The sequence below is a fragment of the Microtus oregoni genome, unplaced genomic scaffold (genome assembly GCF_018167655.1).
Source record: "Microtus oregoni isolate MIOR12 unplaced genomic scaffold, Mior012 000032F_ref0000030, whole genome shotgun sequence".
Taxonomy (NCBI): domain Eukaryota; kingdom Metazoa; phylum Chordata; class Mammalia; order Rodentia; family Cricetidae; genus Microtus; species Microtus oregoni.
The window spans coordinates 3,622,385-3,638,340 of record NW_024543091.1 but is presented as its reverse complement, the minus strand read 5'-3'; the positions used below and the strand labels follow the sequence as shown (position 1 = coordinate 3,638,340).

Below are 15,956 nucleotides of genomic sequence, written 5' to 3'. Positions count from 1 at the left end.
TCAGTAATCTGTTAGGAACTATCAGGAGTCTAAAGAGCTGGGTTCCTATGACAAGAAGCCAGGCCCCACGATAGATAGTTGGCCTGGACATAATTTTCTTCTTATACCATTCTCATTGAGTAACTAATGAGTCCTTGGTGAAAGGTAAATGACAGCTTAGAGGAAAGAAAAAAAGGAACCTAAGTGAAAGGAAGTTTCAGAGACAAACCTTAGAAGAAACATGTAGCAAGCTAACATATGCAGTAAATACCATCTGTAGATAAGAAAGCTAGGTATATAGTGTTTTTTGAACATGATAGAGCAGTGGTATTCAACCTATGGCATGTGACCCCTTTGGAGGATGAATGAACCTTTCACAAGGGTCATCTAAAACCACAGAAAAAGACAGATAGATATTAACCTTGCGATTCATTACAGTAATAAAATTATAGTTATGAAGTAGCAGCAAAAATAAGTTTATTATTGGGAGTCACCACAACATGGGGAACCGTATTAAAGGTCCTAGCATTAGGAAGGTTGAGAACCACTGATGGAAGGAACAAATCAGGGCAGGACCAGAAGGGGTGCTGGAAGAGAGGTGAAACCATCGCTAGCAAAGTGAGCAAAGTTGCTGTAAAACACCAAGCTCTCATAATCATAGGTTAATGAAGCTGTTCATCCATTCTTATCCTTTGGTTCTTTTTATATGACATTCACTTATTACTTATGACTGTCCTTAAAGAAGCCAGCTGGTAGAGTTAAAGTACCTGCACCTCTCTGTTTGGTGTTGAGTATTTAGTTATTGTATCACCTTTTACACAGTCCTTGGCTCATGCATGCATTCCATAGACTCCTGTGTTTATGAGAACAGAGCATGGCAGCAGGCTGAATCTTGACATTGCCTTTACTGGCATTTAATAGTGGACACTCTGCCCATCTGATACTATCACCCCAGCCTCAGGAGAGAGGGACGGTAGGTCTAAAGCTATGGTAACATCTCCAGCAGTGCATCCTGACCACATTTATGTCTTACATTTTTGTCATTACTATATTTCTAAAGGGTCTGTTTCACGTGGCCAATTTTATGACTCCCTTTGACTTGCCAGTGCTCAGTATCCCAGTGCCAGAAGCAGCATTAAACTATTCAACTGGTCTTATCATCTTCCAGAAAACAATAAAGGCCCCTTTGTGTGCTTTAGCTAAATTCGTTCATTGTGCCAACAAGACAGGAATTAGGCATGTCTTATAGTCCAGGCTGACGTCCAACTAGAGAAGATTATGGCTTTCTCTATTCTCCACCCCAGGTTTTGGAATTGACTTCTCCCTACTGCAGAGCACATATTTGGTTAATTTTATTTATAGATACCAGACTTCTCTTAAGTTTATATGTTCTTGATTTCAAAAACTTAAGCAATCACCAATTTGTTTTTGTTTAGCCTTTTTTAAAAAGATGAGCTAAAGTTGAACAATCACAAGATGAAGCTGACACAGATTGGAGAAAGGGGTACAATAATTAGTTTGTCACAACAACTTTGTTCTAAATCATTGCCACATTCATAGGAGAGTTATGGAGCTTAGGAGAGTTGTATACTCATAAGTGCCCACAATAGGAGTAAACATATTTAAGAAGCAGTGTTTGAAGAGTTCTATGTAATTCATGTTAAAAATCTTTTAAAATTTTATTTTTTTAATTGTGTGAGTGTATACGCATGCTCTCTTGCACACATGTGCACACACATGAGTGTGGATGCCAGGGGGAGAGAACAGAGGCATTGGATTGCTTGGACCTGGAGTTACAGGCAGTGACAAGCTCTCCAATGTGGGTGCTGGAAACTGAACTCAGGTTCTCAGTAAGAGCAGGACATGCTCTTAACCATTGTGCCATCTTTCCGTCTCACTAAAAGCCCCTTTGAAAAAGCAATTTTATCTTCTTCTTGGTTTAACTTTAAGAAATGCCATCTTCTCAATTTTGTCTAATAGTTTGAATCATACTGTAACATTCGGGGATTTAACTAGTGAGCATGATAGTTTCAGCCAAATCGCTTCTACCTCTCCTCCTGGAAACAGAGTTGTATTTGGACACAGATCTGTGAAGCAGATCCTACCTTCCAGCTCCCCTTGCAGATAACTAAGTTCTTATTTATAGGATGGCAGCAGAGGTAACACATCTGGGTATGAATGTTAACCGCAGGCAAAAATCCTCAAAATTCTTTCTGTATATAGCTTTATTTGTGTTGCAGAATACAACAATCAACTTGAAGGAATCTGAATCTCAGAGACACTGTGTGTCACAGATCTGCCTCATCCGTTCAAACTATCCATTTTTATTCTGTTGTGTGAGAAGAGCTAAAATTCCAGGGTCTATTGAGCCAGTCAGGCATGGTGGTATCTTTGAGTCAAGCCTTTGGGAGGCTGAGCAGGAGGATTGTGGGTTTGAGGCCACTCTGGGCTGCTCGGCAAGACCTAATCTTAAAACAGACAAACAAAGACAAAATTAATTAACCCATTAGAATTTTGCTTCTCTCAGTTACAGGAATTAGTCCATAAATATAATGAATACAAGTATAATCCCAGTTAACCTTTGATGTGTGCTAGTTATGTTTAAGATTTTGTGCTTTTAAAATCACACCAGGAAGTAGGATTTGAAATGGGACTTCACTAATTGGAGATGCAAACACCAAATGCATATTTTAACATGCCTGTTTTCATTTCATTTATTCTTTACTGCTGGTGAAACTGAAGAATCTTGGAGTCATTTCTACAGTGTGGGAAGTAACTGCTAAGGTCTTCTTAAAATTAATTGGTGCTATTTGTTGAAAGCAAATATGTATAACTTTTGGCTCCCAGTTCTTGAAATCAGTCATATATGCAAAAATACATGAATTGTAAATACTTTTATTGATAGGGAATATTATAAAGAAGCTAAGCATTGATCGGCATAGGAATGGCTTTATAAATTATAGAAGCAGTCAATCTGTGACACCTTCATTAAGGATAAGATGGTGGAATGTTCAGACATGAGACAATAATTAGATGGTAATAAAAAGTTACAGAACAATGATAGTTGTTCTGTCTTATGGTCATGATCCATTTAAGTGAACAATGTGTCTGTATTCCCATGTGAGACTCTAAGTGTGTGATCAGAGGAAGAAAGCACGGCTGAGATAAGAGTGCAATTTCATCTTTGAATTCCTTCATTTGTTGCAGCATCCAACAGTTAATAAAACCCAGATGTTGAACCAGATATAATGAGTTTCACCCCTCTATCATCCATAGTGCAATAAGCAATAAGTGCATCCACATGAGTATGAGTATATACATTTGTATATATACAGGGAAAATCTAGGACCATGTAACCACGTTGCTTCTGGAAAGCAAAGAGAAATTTGCAACAAAGAACAATAGTGAAGGAGACTATCATTTTTCACTTCTGTGCCCTTCCCTCTTTTTTGACACCTTAAATACATCCCCTGACTCCTTGATTCAAACAAAACATTACATTAAAATCACAATGTCATTAAAATATTTGATATAAATATAGGAGTTTTCAAGATACGAGGGAGACTGTGGGATTTACCCCTTTGACACCATGGATTTCAAAGAAATCAGCCTTGATTTAGCAGAAAAGCACAGGATCAGAAAGAAACTCAAAGCCAAATGTAAAATGTGACTCATCATGGAACTCCTCAAGAATGTAAGAGAATATTACAACCTTTATGGATGAATTTGGGAATTAATGAAGAAACCTGCGGACTTCAGCATCTGGGCTACGAGCTGTGCTGTGAGATTGTTCTGGAACAGAAGCAACATCAGGTTCCCAAGCAATGTCCGAGAGTTTCACTCTTGATAAACAAGGATCTGTCTTAATTCCTTTTCTGTTGCTGTGCTAAGATACCACGATCATGGCAACTTATAGATGAAAGAATTTAGTAGAACTTTGTTTCATAGGGTTAGTCAGTGGCCATCATGGCAAGGAACATTGAGACAGGCAGATAGACATGGCACTGGAGCAGTAACTATGAGCTTCTATCTTGAGACAACAGCGTGAGACAGGGTGGGGGAAGAAGAGGGAGTGCTAACTGAGAATGATCTGAGCTTTGGAAACTTCAAAGCTGGTCCTCAAACATGCCGCATCTCCTAATCCTTTCCATACATTTTTACAGTCCTGGAACAAGGCATTTAAATATATAAGCCTATGGGGGCTGTTCTCATTTTAACCACCACAGGCTCATATCTAAAGGTGCTTTCAATTTTTATTTTAATACAGGGCAGATTATGACACAGACAGCTCTGAGACCATGGGGTACACACATTTAAAAGCTCAGTTGTGGTGTCTCAAGAGATCTGTGAGTGGCTAATATTGTTTACTAGTCTTGCAGCGGACTTGGGTTCAATTGTCGGCATTCATATCTGGTGATTCACAATATTTTATAGCTCCAGTTCCAGGGTATCTGATGCCCTTTGATCTCTGTGAATATCTATATAAAGTAATGCACATAAAACTCATATTTGCATACATGTACACATACATATAAACAAATCTATATTAAAAATTCATCTACATCAAGTCAAATATTATTTTAAATAAGCATAGTCACCAAGTTAAATAAAATAATCCTCAAATCTTCTTTTCCTTGTCTAAAAATATTGGAAATATCATTACTTTTATAGAATTAAAAGATTTCACTCAAAACTTATTCCACAGACTGCTTTTTGGGGTACATGGCATGAGTGATTCTGGCCTGTTCTGCCAAAGTGTTTAGCTGAACAAAGTCATCCTGCAGCTCCTATTATCCTAATACCTAAAGGACAAGCTTATTATTAAATTTAGGGTTCCTATTGCTATAATTAAAGACCATCACCAAAGGCAATTTTGGGAGGAATGATTTATTTTAGTCACAGTTTGTCATCAAAAGCAGTGAGGACAGGAATTCAGGCAAGTCAGAACACTGGAGGCAGGAGCTGATGCAGGGACCATGGAGGAGTGCTGCTTACTGACTTGCTCCTCATGACTTGTTCAGCCTGCTTTCTTATACAACCCAGGTCCACCAGCCCAGGGATTGCTCTACCCATAATGGGTTGGACCCTCCCACATCAGTCAATTAAGAAGATGCTCTACAGGCTTATCCACAGTCTTATAATATGGAGGAATTTTCTCAACTGAAACTCCCTCCTCTGATGACTCTAGCTTGTGAGGCATTGACATAAAACTAGCCAGCACAGCAGGCAAATGTTCAGCACCATCATGAATCTCTGAAAGAATTTATGGGAAGAAAAACAAAGAAGATAAAGTTGCTAACAATACAAAAATTATTTTAATCGTATATGTGTACTATAAAAAACTATAAATATTATTATCAGAACCCTTTGGAATCACAAAGAAAGGGCAGAAAACGTCCGAGCTCCATCACAGTTCTTGACATTTTCTTCCTTACAGACTGAAGTAGATATTATTGAACTATTGGTCAATGAGCTATAATTGGGATTTTTCTAGGGAAGGTTTTAAGGATTTTTACATTTGCATAAGGTAAGGGATGTAACTAGGACCATTCTTAACCTCTCTTCTGTCTTGACTGAAGACTTTGACCTGGAACATCCATCCTTAGTCCCTTGACTCTTAATGGGGAAAATGGCTTTTAGATGATTAGCCTGTAGGTAAGCCTGTAGGACACTTTCTTGATTAATGATTGTTGTAGGGTATCCCAGCTCACTGTGGGCAGTGCTGCACTTGGCAGGGGGTCCTGGATGGTATGAGAGAGCAGACCTAACACGCCAGTAGACAGCACCCACCCCTTCTTGGCTTATGCTTTGGTCCCCACCTCCAGGTTTCTGCCTTTAGCTCCTGCCCTGACATCCTTGGATGATGAACTGAGATACAGAAATGTAAGATGAAATAAAGCCTTTCTTTTCCATGTTGTTTTTGGTCATTGTGCTTTCTTACAACAATAGAAACCTAACTAAGACACCCACTTATCTCTAGGCTTTTATAATGAGAATACAACATACTTAGGTCACATTTAACTCTATTTCCATAATTTTATTTATGGATCAAAATTACAATTGCCTATTTGGCACTTAACTCTACTAAGGACTGACAACAGGAAATGTTGAAGGCTCAGCTTGAAGAGAAAAAGAGCATTAGGAAATGTGATGTTGGAGCTTAGGCTTGTGCTGAAAGAGATACAGAGATTGAGGAGAGGCCTGACCTACAAAGGACTTGAACAAGGGTGCCCTCAGAGCAAGACACCACCCATACAAGCTTCCAACCATTCCTCAAAACAAAAGAAAGCCACTGGAAATATGGATCAAGGGAGCCAGGCTCCATCCTAAGTGGGCAGCCAATCTTGTTAAATTATCCATGCGGTTCTGGCTTTACAGTCACGAAGGATACATGAGTAAAGAAGTTATGGAATCTTTATTTGTAGTTAAGAAGAGCTTCTGAGGCCAGGAAATGTGTGGCAAGGACATTTCTGCATGAAGGACTTGAGGGAGCAAGAGGCCCTGAAATGCTATTGATTGAACCGGTGCCTGAATTAAGTTGGAGATCCTAAAATGTTGGACACGTCTCTATCAAGGAGAGCTGCACACAAAGAGTATAACAAGCCTGAGAGGGAGATGGGTATTTCAAGCAAAAATGTTATAAGGACAGGGACATCTAAGTCCTTTTTGCTTGAACATAGAGCTGCAGGATTTATAGTTTTTCCCTGTTGTGTTTCTGTCTTTTTAAATAATGCCCTGATTTTTATTTTGGAATGGCAATGTATGTTCTGTGTCATTGTACGTTGGAAGTATATGATTTGCCCTTTGGTTTTACAGGGGGTTGTGTTGTAAGAGCTGTGGGGCTGCATTCTGCCACCCAACTCCCGCCACCAGCTAGCTTTACCCGAAATAACAACACACAAATTGTATTCTTTTAAACATTGCTTGGCCCATTAACTCTAGCCCTTACAGGCTAATTCTCATATCCCGATCAACCCATCTCTAATCATCTGTGTAGCATCAGTCTTACCAGGAAAGATTCAGCATGTCTGACCTGGCAGCTTGCTTCATGGCGTCTGCCTCTGAGAGGAGCTGCATGATTTCTGAGCTCACTTCTTCTTCCTCCCAGCATTCTGTCCTGCCTACTCCACCCACCTAAGGGATGGCCTATCAAAATGGGCCAAGGCAGTTTGTTTATTACCAATGACCTTCCTCCATCATTTCCCCTTTTTCTGTTTAAACAAAAAGGAAAGGCTTTAACTTTAACATAGCAAAATTACATATAACAAAACAGTTATCAAGTAAAAATTACAATATTTACATCTATTTTATCTTTATCATAACTAAGGAAAACTATAACTATAACTAACTATTCTTCAACTCCATCAAAGACTCCAGAAAGATACAATATTACCTAAGAAAACAAGAAATAAGCAACTTTCAAACTCTAAAAATAACAGAGACATCTCGCTGCCTGGACAGTCACCCAAAGTTTCTCTGTACCGTTGGTGCATCCATCATAAGTCTACAGGCCCATAGTATCCAGAGACATTTCCGTGAAGCAGGAAATTTCAAAGTCAGTTCAGTCACTATCTGCTGTGTCCTGCAGAATGTCTCGCAGACTCCTTCATGAATCAGGAACCCCGAAAGATCATCTCACCTTTAGGCAAGTTCAGTAGTCCTCTCTCTGTGGGTTCTCTGTGTCCAGTTTATGCAATAGTACAGGCTAGAGCAGTTTCTTGCCCAAATGGCTATCAAACTCCATAAGGATCCTCTTCGATGCCCATCTTCTTCTCGAAGTAGATAGGTGTTTCCAGGAGCAGACATGTCTCATTGTCATGAAAAACCCTAAGTTATTAAAACATTTAAAATGCCATATTCTATAATCTTTGAAAGATATGAAGAATGCCTATATAAAATATACCAATGTACATCTAGAAAATCTTAACTAACATGACTACAATTTGACTATTATGATTATCTATTAACATCCTATATACATTACATTTTTAAGTGAACTACACAATCACAATACCTTAATCAAGATCAGAAATACATATACATATAACAAAATTGACCTTAAAATCCATACCAATGCAAATTATTCATACCTATATCATATCCCCTTTAAATGTAAAAGAACATTTATAAACAATATATAGGAACATGGGCGCAGTTATTTCTCTCCAAACTGCTTCCTGCTGAATGGAGGAGTCGTTAATTAGGTCTTTCATGGTATAACCTGTGTGCTAGCTTCATCTCAGTTGGCAGTTGAGCAAAGCAATTTTCTGAAGGTGTTCACAGCAACCCTTCAGGAGGGTGTGGTCCATCATACCATATTGGGATACAAGTGATCCACAAACTCTCACTCTCTGTGAAAACAAAATAAGAAGCTCCTTTCCAAAGCATCATGTCCTTAGATCCAAATTTCAAAGTCAAGGCATTTTCAAAATATCTATGTTGGATTAGTTCAGCAGCATTTATAAACAAATATCTTTTAGCAGCTGTTGCTCCTTCCTCAGCATTCAAACAATTCTAAGAGAGCATAATAGCATACAGTATCAAAATTCTCTGTTTATTTTCCATCTTTGTACGGCTTTATTTTAACTCTATTTTGTTTATTTTTACTTTTATTTTATATTCTCTGTATATCTTTGTCTTGGAATAACTCTGTAGACCAGGCTGTTCTTGAACTCTCAGAGATCCGCCTGTCTCTGCCTCCCAGGCATTGGGATTAAAGGTGTAAACTACTACACCTTGAACTCACAGAGATCCATTTGTCTCTGCCTTCTGGGCACTGGGATTAAAGGCATGTGCTACCACACCCTGAAGTCACAGAGGTCAATCTCCCTCTGCCTCCCAAGTGTTGGGATTAAAGTATGTACTACCACACCCAACTCCTTTCTTTCTTCCATTTTTTAATTTTAAGAACTTTAACTTTTAGCTTGCATATATTTTTAACACAATGTAAATCATTTAAACATTTTCTTTGACTTTGAATCTTTCTTTTACTTGTATATGTCTCTTTTTTGACCACATGAGTCTTTAATTTACCAAGCAATATTGGTAGGACTAAAGCTGTGGCTTTGGCGGCTGGATTCAGCCCATTCCTTAGCTTTCCAGCCTCATGGCAGAGAAACAGGCTGTCGCCATGTTTATCGCCACAACTCTATGGCATTTCAAGGTCCCTGCCAGCAAGCGAGCTTTAGCAGCCTGTGCTTGTAAAGCACACAAACCGCCTGCGTAAAAGAGTCAGAGTTTGCCCTGGCAGGACAGCCCAGAAAGCTGGCATTTTTAAACGGCGCAGCTTTTTTCCTGCTATGGCTGAAAACCGAAAAGCATGCGTTCAGCTTTTCGTCAACACTGTTTAAGTGTTTCTTGGCAGGACCTTTTAAAGAGCTGCAGGGTTTTGCAGCTAAAGCTGAGTCAGGAAGCCTCTCTTAGATGAGAGTGCTTGCTTGCCTCTGTAGACCAGAGAAATTGTTGCTACCAAGAAAACATGCTTTACTCTTTCCCAAGCTTTCTCAGGCTTTCAATGGATTCAGTTGTCCACACGTCTGGGCACCATTCTGTTGTAAGAGCTGTGGGGCTGCATTCTGCCACCCAACTCCCGCCACCAGCTAGCTTTACCCGAAATAACAACACACAAATTGTATTCTTTTAAGCATTGCTTGGCCCATTAACTCTAGCCCTTACAGGCTAATTCTCATATCCCGATCAACCCATCTCTAATCATCTGTGTAGCATCAGTCTTACCAGGAAAGATTCAGCATGTCTGACCTGGCAGCTTGCTTCATGGCGTCTGCCTCTGAGAGGAGCTGCATGATTTCTGAGCTCACTTCTTCTTCCTCCCAGCATTCTGTTCTGCCTACTCCACCCACCTAAGGGATGGCCTATCAAAATGGGCCAAGGCAGTTTGTTTATTACCAATGACCTTCCTCCATCAGGGCTGCAGTAAAGAGATTGCTTGGAGTGTCAGAGAAGTCTTTGGACTTTTAAAAGTATTGAGACCATGAAAGACTGTGAAGACATTTGCAGTTGGCCTTAATGCATATTGCTTTATGTATGATCATGAGACTATGGGGGGAAGGAAGTGGAATGTGCTAACGTGGTGTCTCCCATAAAACTCAGGTATTTGAATACTTGGTTCTCAGCTATTGACTGTTTGGGAAGGATTAAGAGGTGGGGCCTAGTTGGAAGAGTTGTGTCACTGGGAGCAAGCTTAAGGTTTCAAAAATGTCCCACCATCCCCTGTACATTTTCTTTGTCATTGAAGACAGGCAAATATGTCACAAAATATGTGACTTCTCAGTTATTCCTGCTGCCATGCTGCCATGGCCAGTATGGTTCCAGAGATGGACTTCAATGGAGTAGGAAAAGGATGAACACAGACACATGTGCACACACACACACAACAGAGATTGGGTGTGGACTGTACTCTCTGATGGAGAAACTGCAGCATCCAGGAAGCTTGGGGTGTGTAAAATATACATTCAAATAAGGAGGTAAGGTTAGTGCAAACAATTGGACAAACAGGTGGGGGTTTCTGTTAGACAACTGAATGGAGGAGGTGGGTTTAGCTAATGTCAGTGAGAGTAGTCTCTGTAGGGAAATACCAAGGGGAAGGAGAGAGACCTATGATGGAAATTTTCTGCACACACCATTGGCATCCGTACATGGGCCAGAGAAAGACTTTGCCATCCCTCTGAGTCACACCCCAGTGGGAAGGCTTTATTATTTTCCTGTGGGTCTGATGCTAGGCTGGGGTTCTTCACATGTCAAGAACACACAGGGACTTCCTCTGCTCCCCCCACCATGCCTTTGCTCTGCCGTCATGGACCCTCACCCTCTAAAACTGTAAGCAGAATTAAATCCTTTCTTATAGAAGTTTCCTTGTTCATGGTGTTTTGTCACAGCAATAGAAAATAAACTAAAATACTTATCTGGCAGGGTAAGTGACATGATCACAAAGCTGGTTTTCCCAGACCAGGATTGTCCTTTGTGCTCCAGATGTATTGAACCCAAATTTCCCCAAATTCAAGAAATTTGACTATATAATTTGTGATAGTTGAGGGATTGAGTTCAAGCTCCCCCCAGAAAAAAAAAGAAAAGAAAAAGGAACCAAGAAAGGAAGAAAAAAATGAAAGAAAAGAAAAGAAGGGAAAACCAAAAAGCAACTAAGACAGTCAGTGCTGCAAGAAATCTGTGGAGCCATTTCGACAGATTAACTTATGCTACAGGAACAAAGCCTCCGTGAGATCTCAATGGTCAGAAAGAGCACAGGTGTATTTCCTTTTCCTACTTGTTCCTGGTACGGTTAAGCAGAGGAGTAGGCTGCTCGGCTCCTCATCCCTGTTCACTGCTTCTAGCCAGTGAAACGCATGATTTCCTGTGGTAGGAGCAGTGAAGGGAAGGTGGGAGATGCTTCCACTCTGGAAGTCCCCGCCTGTGTTGGCAATGATATTTCTCATAGTTTATGGACAAAGGTAATCACAAGAGCAACCAAAAGGGTATGCTATAAACAAACAAGAGAGGGGGAAGTGCATTCTTACCACAGTGCACGTCTTGGAAAACTTAGAGATATTTGGCAGATGGTGTTAATGACCAACACACTGTGACTCCATGACTGGGGCTTCCCCAAAACAGAGAACAGTTTAGTTGGACAATCAGCTTGGCTCTGAACAAAAAGGGAGGCTCTGAGGTAACGGAACATCAATTTGATCAGATCCACACTGCTTGTCTTGCTTCCCACAAACAGAACCTCAGCAAGCCTCTGCTTAGAATTTCGTCTTCTCTTTACGTGGTGCCCTGTTATGGTGTGACAATTTTTAGAGCAGTGGTTCTCAGTCTGTGGGTTGAGACCCTTTGACAAACCTCTATGTCCAAAAATATATATATTACCATTTCTAAGAGTAGCAAAATTACAGTTATAATGTAGCAATGAAAATAATTTTACAGTTGGAGTTCAGAACAACATGTGGAACTGTATTAAAGGGTTGATAACCACCGTTCTAGAGAAACTTGAGTTCACATGTTATGGATTTCTAGAAGAGTCTGCATCTACCGGCTAACAGATTCACCTTCCCTTCTGCCAACTGGAAAGTAGCTTGAGACTCAGAAATGCGTGCACAGGACATTGTAGAGGCGACTTTGTGAATACAGGAAAAGGAAGAACAGCTATGCAAGCACAGAGGAGAATTCAAGAAGCGGGGCCCCTGCTAAGTCAGCGGCGTAGAAACGTGGAGAGACTGGGTATGAACTCTCTGGAGACAAAACCTCAACAACAGCTATCTCCCTCCCACAAAGGGTGTTTCTGGGTCATTGTTCTCTCTAATTGCAATTAGTCACACTTGTTTTATTTTTCCTTTGGTGGCCTGACAGAAGTGTTGGCCACACACGGCCGAGGCATGGTAATTCATTGATCTGGAAGGAATTGCTATTCATATGTGATCCAGTTTACTTTTGAAGACTGTACTTTGTGTTTAGTGAAGCTGTGGGAACTTTAGGCTAAAAGCATATTTTGGTTAAGTGGGTTGAAGCTCAGTAGTTCTGGTACATAACAGAAGTCAGAACTAAAGGCCTCAGGACCTCTGATCTTCCAGAGACCTGAGTGTTCTTTGCAAGTCTGGATGCTCTAACTAACTTTCCAGATGGGATCTCAGGAGATGAAGGCCCGGAGCCCCTTGGAATGTGTGTATAGATTTCTCTGTAAGACCACACAGAAGCAGTAGCCCCACCCTGCAATTTCAAGTCAGATCCTCCAGTGTTGACTCAGACCACCCCATGCTTTTCAGGGGTATCTGCAGTCCATCTTTCTTCTGTCCTTGGAATGTCCTTCTTCATATGTGCCCCAGGTATCTATCTTTGACTCTCCATTGTGATGTAAACTTTCCCGTCCCACTCATACAAGCCTTTTAACTTCAACAAATCATTCTGATTCTAGCTTCCTGCAGGATTGAGCTGGGGGATTCTCACTTTGTATATCTTTTCTGATCACTCCTTCCTTTCTTCCTTCCTTCCTTTCTTCCTTCTTTCTTTCCTTCCTTCTTTCCATCCATCTGTCTGCTGTCTATGTGTCTGTCTGACTATCTAATTTTTCATCCATGTATTCCTTCCTGCATTTGTTTCATGCAAATGCAATCACGTTTCTTTTAACATTGTAAACACACACCTTCCTATTCTCTCATGAGTAATATCCTTCAAGACCAGGACTGTTTGTGTGGGAGGTGAGAGGATAAGTATATAGACACGAAAATACTTTTATGGATTTCAGTTGTAAGAGTTCTATAAATTCTGGGAGTCTTACAAATTCATTATCATAATTATTCACTTTCATTGCCATTTATTCTTTATTGGTTTCTCACATGTCTCATCTCTTAAAGGTGACCTCACTTTCAACCAACTGGGCCCCAAAAGTGTTTGTTCTTTTTGATTTCTCTCATAATATTAGTCATCCAAGGCATTTTTTGTAGCGGATAAGAGCTAGGCCTTCACATTGATAAGACTCATTTTCTTGATCATTACTTTTCAGTTTTATGATAATAATATTTAATAGTTTTATATTAGTAATATATAATGAATTTATTCTGATATCTTCATACACTCACATGAATATTTTTATTCTATTTATGTTGTATTGCTTGCTCTCCCTTTTATACTCATCTCTTTTCTCTATTTTTATGTCCATTTTAAAAAAGATCTAGATTCTGCTTCTGAAGAATCATGCAGGATTTATTCTTCTGAGTTTGGCTTAATTTCCTTAAGGTGATAACCTCCAATTCCTTCTGTTTTCTTGTAAAAAACATAACTTCAATCTTCTTCAGGATTTACTGCATTTTATTTATTCATCCATTTTTTTGATGGACAGCTGGACTAATCTCATAATTTAGATATTGCAAATACTGCTGAATTAAACAAGGAAATGCAGATAATGCTGCTGTATGCTAGCTTTGTTTCCTTTGGGTCTATACTTACGAGTGGTAAAGCTGGATCGCATGCTTTTATTTTTAGGTTTTTTTTGAAGACCCTCTGTCTGTACTTATTCCAAAGTGACTGTACTAACTTGCATTGCCACCAGCTGTGCATCAAATATCCTATATTTTCACAGCATTTGTTGTTATTTTCTTGATAATAGGTATTCTATTTGTGGTGAGATGGAACTATTGTGTGTTTCTATACTTAAATCTCTCTGCTGACTAAAGATGACGAATATCTTTTCATGTGCTATTGGTCATTTGTTGTTCTTGTAAAAAAAGTGTCTTTTGTACTATGTAATATAAAGAAGATATCTGATCTTACTTTTCTTTTTTGTAGGTTTAGTACTTTGAAACCAGGGACTTTCTCATTAGCTCATTTTTCTCCATGAGTCTTACAGTGATGCCAATTCCATAAGTGAACCCTTTCCTTTACTGCATGTCTCTGAGTGCATGAACATTTTCTCCTTCTGGTTTCCCCCAATTTTTAAGAAGCACTAGCTTGTTTGTTTTCTTGATATCACATTTCAATCATAAATAAATATGCTGAAGTTTTTATCTAAAAGGAGTCAGTCAAGGTGACAAACCCAAGAGAAGATCATCTATGCCCTATAGCAAGGATGCTATGTTATTCCTAGGAAGAATAGCTTGGTAGTTGTTTCTTAAAGAGCAAATATTCTCTTTATTTTCACACAATTGTATGTAATCAAAAAACACCCAGAATATGTTTGTACAAGGCAGACAGTTGATATTTGTATGTTGAAAGTGTGACTGCACCAGAAATAAAACTCAGTATTTCTCTACTTGTGTGTGTGTGTCTCCTAGGTTATACACCCACCCTCTTCTGCCTTTCCTGGCCTCCACTTTCACGTCTGTAGTAGGCTGCTGTTAGGAGCTGGTCCTTCTCTAATACAATGACGAAAAGCATACCTAGCACCCTATTCCCTTATCATCCCCCAGAAAAGAGAGAGCCTTTGATGTGGGAGTGTCATATATCAATCTGTTGATTTCATTGGCTAAGTAATAAACAAACTACTTGGGCTCATAGCTTAGAACATAGGTGGGTGGAGTAAACAGAACAGAATGCTGGGAGGAAGAGGAAGTGAGCTCAGAGACTCAACAGCTCTCCTCTCGGGGGCAGACGCCTCAGAGAGACGCCATCCTCTCCTCTCCTGGTCAGACTCACACGATGAAGCTCTGACCCAGGATGGATGTAGGCTAGAATCTTCCCGGGAAGCGCACCTTGGGGTGCTACACACAGATGATTAGAAATGAGCTAAATTAATATGTGAGAATTAGCCTAGAAGAGAATGGGCCAAGCAGTGTTTAAAAGAATACAGTGTCCGTGTAATTATTTCTTGTAAAGCTAGCTGTGCGGGCGGCCGGGTGCCAGGGACGCAGCCCCACCGCTCCTATTACTACAAGCCTTAACAAACAAACAAAACCGCACAAGCCCCAAAACATGTACATGGAGATGTATGAACATATTTTGGCAGTTCTTTGTTCCGTAAATGCTACATCCCACATTTCCTAACAAACAGTAAGACAGTGGCATGTAGAACACTTGTTTAAAATATATAGTCATGGGGGTGGAGATATGGTTCCATCAGTAAAGTGCTTGTTAAGCAAATTTCAGGACCTAAATTCAATCCACAGAACCAATGTGAAGGCCAGATGTGGTAGCCTCTATCTTTAATCACAGTGTTGGGGAGGCAGAGACAAGTGGATCTCTGGCTATTTCTGGACAGCCAGCCTAGTCTAATCTTTGAGTGCCAGGCTTCAGTGAAAGACCCTGTTTCAAAAGATAAGGTAGACAGCTCTTGATGGCCAACACTGGAGGGTGACTTCTGAACAGGAAGACATAAAATAAATAAGATGCAGAATATTTTTAAATTACTATCTGTGAAAATTCTTTATAAGATTTATTTTTATTGATGGGTATGTGTCTGTATGAATCCATGCCATATGTGTGTGGGTATCCATGAAGATCAGAAGAAGGCGTTGAATCTCCTGGAACTGGAGTTA

General features: G+C 39.9%; 1 non-coding gene across 1 annotated transcript; it reads left to right on the top strand.

Moving 5' to 3' along the window:
* Nucleotides 1–10,893: 10,893 nt before the first annotated feature.
* Nucleotides 10,894–11,055, top strand: LOC121466247. The gene has a single exon (XR_005976732.1). It is a non-coding gene; the product is annotated as a U1 spliceosomal RNA (small nuclear RNA).
* The last annotated feature ends 4,901 nt before the right edge of the window (nt 11,056–15,956 follow it).